The sequence below is a fragment of the Chenopodium album genome, chromosome 5, assembly GCF_948465745.1.
Source record: "Chenopodium album chromosome 5, dcCheAlbu1.1, whole genome shotgun sequence".
Lineage (NCBI taxonomy): Eukaryota > Viridiplantae > Streptophyta > Magnoliopsida > Caryophyllales > Amaranthaceae > Chenopodium > Chenopodium album.
This window is the reverse complement of record NC_137838.1, coordinates 4,652,332-4,658,331: the sequence shown is the minus strand read 5'-3', so window position 1 is coordinate 4,658,331 and position 6,000 is coordinate 4,652,332. Positions and strand designations below refer to the sequence as shown.

The 6,000-nt window shown below is 33.9% G+C and overlaps 1 long non-coding RNA gene across 1 annotated transcript; it reads left to right on the top strand.

Moving 5' to 3' along the window:
- Window positions 1-1,434: 1,434 nt before the first annotated feature.
- On the top strand, window positions 1,435-2,803 carry LOC145630137 (uncharacterized). Its single transcript, XR_014112014.1, has 2 exons — window positions 1,435-1,784; window positions 2,581-2,803. It is a non-coding gene; the product is annotated as an uncharacterized LOC145630137 (long non-coding RNA).
- The last annotated feature ends 3,197 nt before the right edge of the window (window positions 2,804-6,000 follow it).

Sequence of the window (6,000 nt, the reverse complement as noted above, 5' to 3'; positions counted from 1 at the left end):
TAATGATCATATATGGTTCCAAATGACATAATATAACCCCGAGATGTATTCCCTAGAATTTCAATACTTTTCGACACCGGGCCTGAAACATCAAAAAATTTCGCAAAACGCTTGGATATTAGACTTTAATTTTGGAAGTTTTTTACTTTTATTCGCCCAGAAATAAAAATTTCCCTAATGTTTACAATGGTCCCTAACATCCTTCCGGAGTACACCTGGATGGGTGGAACCATCCAATTCGCCTTTAAACATCCGATTTACTGGTTTACAACTTGCACCGATCTTTCACTCAAGCCTACCATGTACATTTATGACAACAAATAATGATGATATATGGTTCCAAATGACATTATATGACCCCGATATGTATTCCCTAAAATTTCAAGACTTTTCGACACTGGGTCCTAAAACCTCCAAAATTTCTCAAAAATCGTGGATATGGACTTCAATTTTGGAATTTTTAAAATTTTTGTCGCCGGGAAATAAAAATTGCCGAAATGTTTACAATGGTCCCTAATACGCTCCGGGAGTCCAATTGGGTGGGTGGAACCATCCAATTTTCCTTTAAACGACCAATTTACCGATTTACAACTTGCACCGATTTCATTAACTCAAACCTACCACGAACATTTATGACAATATATAATGATCATATATGGTTTCTGTAGGGAATATTTCAAGCATTACCCCTAGCTTGAACCCCACTGTGATCATACACTTAAGTATGGTGGCGTCCAAAGGGAAAGAAGATAGAGCAAAAGAGTCGCCAACAAGTTTTAGGAACTTGTAAACCGTTCACAGGGTGAAGGTTACACCCCTTAAAGATCCAGGAGATCGTCAACTCCAATAGGTCTGGAACCATGACTGGTAGTTCGGGGATGAAGGTACAAATCCAACATAAAAGAGATTGAACCTGCCCTAATAATAAGCCTCTACTTTATTCTGATCGTATTCATGGGCGCTTTCTGACTAACATGCAATCAATAGGTTTACCCTAAACCTGTTTATCTATGTTGGTTGAATATTAATGCACAAACAAATCTATTATTGGTGATCACTTGAATTATAATCATATTAACCCTAAACAAGATTATTAATTATCTTATTAAGCGTGATTACAAGTACCAATTCCCTTTAAACATGCATAAAAGGTGTGATCAAGCAATAACAATAAATATATAGCAACATAATAAATAATCAAAATAATAATTATAACAATAATCATGATAAAGCATAATAGCAAGATCCTAGGCATGATACTAACAAGATTAATAACAAACCCTAGCATGTCAATAAACATCAAAGATCAAATATCACTAGTAGAAAAATACAAATAGGCAACCCCCTAATGGCACCGTTTCAGGCCAAACCGGTGCCAAAAACCGGCCTAAAAATGAGCAAGTTTTTGAACAAAGAGAAATGGCACCGGTTCAGCTCAAACCGGTGCCAAAAATAAAAAAAGGGCACCGGTTTGAACCGGTGCCTAACCAAACCGGTGCCTAACTGAACCGGTTTTTAATTATTAAAAAAAAAAAACCCGCCCATTTATATTCCCCCAAACCCTAAATAATGCGCCTATTCTCTCTCTCCTCTCCTCTCCTCTCCTCCGCCTCTTTCTCTCTCCTCTCCTCCTCTCCTCCTCTTTCCTTCTTGCTCAGGCCAATTCACCATCGATCTTCTTCATTTCTATGTATTTCTGAAACTCCTCCTCCTTTCTATCACTCGAAGACGAAAAAGAAATGGAAGACAACAACAAATCGAAGACCAAAAACCGCGGTTTTGGGGTTTTATTTTCGTTTTTCGATTTTGATGTTGTTTTCGACTTTGATGTTTTTCGATTTCAATTTCAATTTCGATTTTGATTTTGTTTTTCAAGTTGCATGCGGTTTTGGGGTTTTATTTTCGTGATATTCATATTTTTTTTCGATTTTCAAGTAATTCCGATGTTTTATTTTCGTTTTTCGATTTTTTTTTCCTATTTCTGGGTTTTGTTTTTCGATTTCAATTTTGATTGTGTTGTTTTCGATTTTGATTTTGTTTTTCGATTTCAATTTCAATTTCGATTTTGATTTTGTTTTTCAAGTTGCATGCGGTTTTGGGGTTTCATTTTCGTGATTTTTAGGTTTTTTCGATTTTCATTTTTTTTTTCAATCTCTGGGTTTATTTTATTTTTTTTTTCAAGTTTGTTTTAATCAAATTTTTAATCAATTTCGATTTTGATTTTTTTTTTCAGATTTTGATTTTTTTTTTCGATTATAATTTTTTTTGTTTTCTGGATTTTTGTTTGATTTTAATTTTTTTTCGATTTCTAATTTTTTTCTGGGTTTATTCGAATGTTGTTATATTTATTTTTTGGGTTTTTTCAATCGAATTTAATTTTATTTATTTTTTGGTTTTTTTAAATCGAATTTAATTTAATTTATTTTGTGGGTTTAATTCTTTTTTAACTGGGTTTTTTTTTCCTTTTCAACTCATTTTCTTTTTTATTTTTCTATTTTCTGGAATTTTGTTTTGGAATTTTTTTCGCAGCTTAATTAAACCATTTTAATCGATTTATTTTGGTTGTTTTAATTGGTGCAGGTACATGAATTTAGATCTTAAATTGAAGAATCAAGAAGCAAGTATATTGATTTAGATGTGTATTTTTTTTATTGTGAAGTGTAAATTTTTATTTTGATTTATATTGTAATTTTTTTTTATTTATGTTGTAATTTTTTTATTTTGATTTATATGTTGTAATTTTTTTTATTAATCTATACTGGAATTTTTTTTTGATTATATATTTATTGAACAGATTTGATTATATTGATTGTGATGTTCTATTTATATTTTGTATTCTCATTTAATTATAGTTTATTTAATTTTTTTTTTTAAAAAAAATTTGCACTTTTGGCACCGGTTAACCGGTGCCAAAAGTGGTGAATTAATTTTTTTTGGGTACTTTTTGGCACCGGTTAACCGGTGCCAATTTCAAGTTTTGGCACCGGTTTGAACCGGTGCCTTTTTAAACCCCTTTTTGGCACCCCCCACTTTGGCACTGGTTCAAACCGGTGCCTTAGGCCGGGTTTGAACCGGTGCCAAAGTCATTTTTTCACGTAGTGTATTTAGCCCTAACATGATACTAACAATCATAAATATTAGGAAGAACATAGGAAGCATCATACTTTTAATCATACTGGATATTAAAGTTACCCTAGACATGATACTAGGAATCAAAATAACAATCTAAGCATGATTTCTACATAATAACATCAATAAAAACCATTAAAATACTTACTTGGATGCCTCGTACCTCTTTCTAATAACAAAATACACGCGTTAGTAACTTCAAGGAAAATAATAATTAAAACAATTAAATTAAATAATTAAAAAAGAGATTTGGGACCAAACCCTCATAAATTAAAACCTTTCACGTCTAGGGCGAAGGCAACTTCGAATTTGGCTAGGTGTCTCTAGGTCTTGTGAATGCGGAATTTTGTATGAAAAAAAGTAGGTTTAGAAAAGAGAGAGAGAGAGTAATCAAGAGATTCTTGATGAGAATAGGTGAGAATTGGTGAAAACTGATGAATCAAAACGGAGTTTTTAGAAGGCTATTTAAAGAGAAAATCAGCCAAAAAGATAGGAAATCGAAACAGAGTTCTGACGCGCAAAACCAAGGTTAGCGCCAGGCGCTAAGAACTGGCGTTTGGCACTGATTAACTGTCTAACGCGTTTTCTAAAATCAGATAAAAATAAACCGTACAGGAGGATAAAATTGTATTTTCCTCAAAACCATTCTTTTATTCTGATTAAAACTCTAAAAAGTCAACAAAAGTCAATTTATCAATGTTAATTGAATTAGGAATGAAAAAAACCTTCTAGAAGAATCTAGAAGACTAAAACCATTCCTAATCGCATTAGGAATGCTAAATCTATATTAGGCCCTCCCCTAAAACCATTCCTAATCGCATTAGGAATGCTAAAACCATTCCTAATCGTTTTTCGATACCGGGCACCGAAACCTCCAAATTTTCTTAAAAAACGTGGATATTAGCCTTTAGTTTTGGAATTTTTAGACTTTTTTTCGTCCGGAAATAACAATTGCCGAAATGTATACCATGGTCCCTAATACCCTCCGGGAGTCCAATTGGATGGGTGGAACCATTCAATTTGCCTTTAAACGGCCTATTTACTAGTTTATAACTTGTACCGATTTCATTTACTCAAGCCTACTACGAACATTTATGACAACAAATAATGATCATATATGTTTCCAAACGGCATTAAATGACCCCGAGATGTATCCCCTAGAACTTCAAGAATTTTTGACACCGGGCCTTGAATCCTCCAAAATTTCTCAAAAAGCGTGGATATTAGCCTTCAATTTTGAAATTTTTTACTTTTTTTGCCCGGAAATAAAAATTGCCGAAATGTTTACCATGGTCCCTAATACCGTTCGGGAGTCCCATTGGGTGGGTGGAACCATCCAAATTGCCTTTAATTGACCAATTTACCGGTTTACAACTTGCATCGATTTCATTAACTCAAGCTTACCACAAACTTTTATGACAACAAATAATGATCACATATGATTACAAACAGCATTATATGACCCCGAGATGTATCCCCCTAAAACTTCAAGCCTTTTCGACACTAGTCCCCACAACCTCTAAAATTTTTCAAAAAGCGTGGATATTAAGTCTTCAATTTTGGAATTTTTTGACTTTTTCGCCCGGAAATAAAAATTGCCGAAATGTTTAGCATGGTCTCTAATACCCTCCGAGAGTCCAATTTGGTTGGTGGGACCATCGAATTTGCAATTAAACGGCCAATTTAATTACCGGTTTACAGCTTGCAAGGATTTCATTAACTCAAGCCTATTATTTACATTTATGACAACATAAAATGATCATATATGGTTCCAAACGGCATTATATGACTCTGAGATGTATCCCCTAAAATATTAACACTTTTCTACACCGGTCCCCGAAACCTCCAAAATTTCTTAAAAAACGTGGATATTAGCCTTCAATTTTGGAATTTTTTGACTTTTTTTCACCCGGAAATAAAAATTGCCGAAATGTTTACCATGGTTCCTAATACCTTCCAGGAGTCCAATTGGGTGTGTGGAACCATTCATTTTGCTTTTAAACGGATAATTACCGGTTTACAACTTGCACCGATTTACTGGTTTACAACGGCTAATTTAATTAACTTGCACCGAACCCGACTTGAACCGAAAAAGACCAAAACCCATTTTAAACCGTCAAAACCCGAATTTAACCCGACTTGTTACTAACCTGACCTGAATTCAACCCGACCCGTTTCTTATCCGACCCAAATTTAACCCAATCTATTACAAACCCGACCCAAAATCAACCCGACTTGTTATTGACCTAACCGAGATTCAACCCGACTTGTTATTGACCCGACCCAAATTTTACCATACCTATTACTTACACAACCCAAAAATTCAACCCGATCTGTTACTAACTCGACTCGAAATTAACACGACTTGTTATTTACCCGACATAAATTCAACCCAAATTGTTCCTGACATGATTTCAAATCACCTTAAATGCAATTTATACCACCTTATTATTGTTGATCAAAGAATTTTGTCTTGGGAGACCAAGTCGGTCCAGGCCAACAAAAGAAAGGTGCATCATCCTCAAATTTAAGAGTTAAATATAATATATATTTGTTGTATGGTCAAAGGAGATAATTATCTTGCTAAATTATAGACTATAGTTCCCTAGTATATTTCCATATATATTATAGTCAAAGGAAATAATTAGCTTGATAAAAATGATAATTATCTATTAATAGTTAGTTGAACCCGAATATGACCTGACTTGGAAATGACCCGACCTGATTGTAACCTGTAAATTATTGACTTGAACATAACCCGACTTGAATTTAAGAAGGACCCTGCTTGGAAATGACCCAACCTGATTATAACCCGCAAATTAGTGACTTGAATCGAACCCGATTTGAACCCGAGAATGACCCGACTTGAAA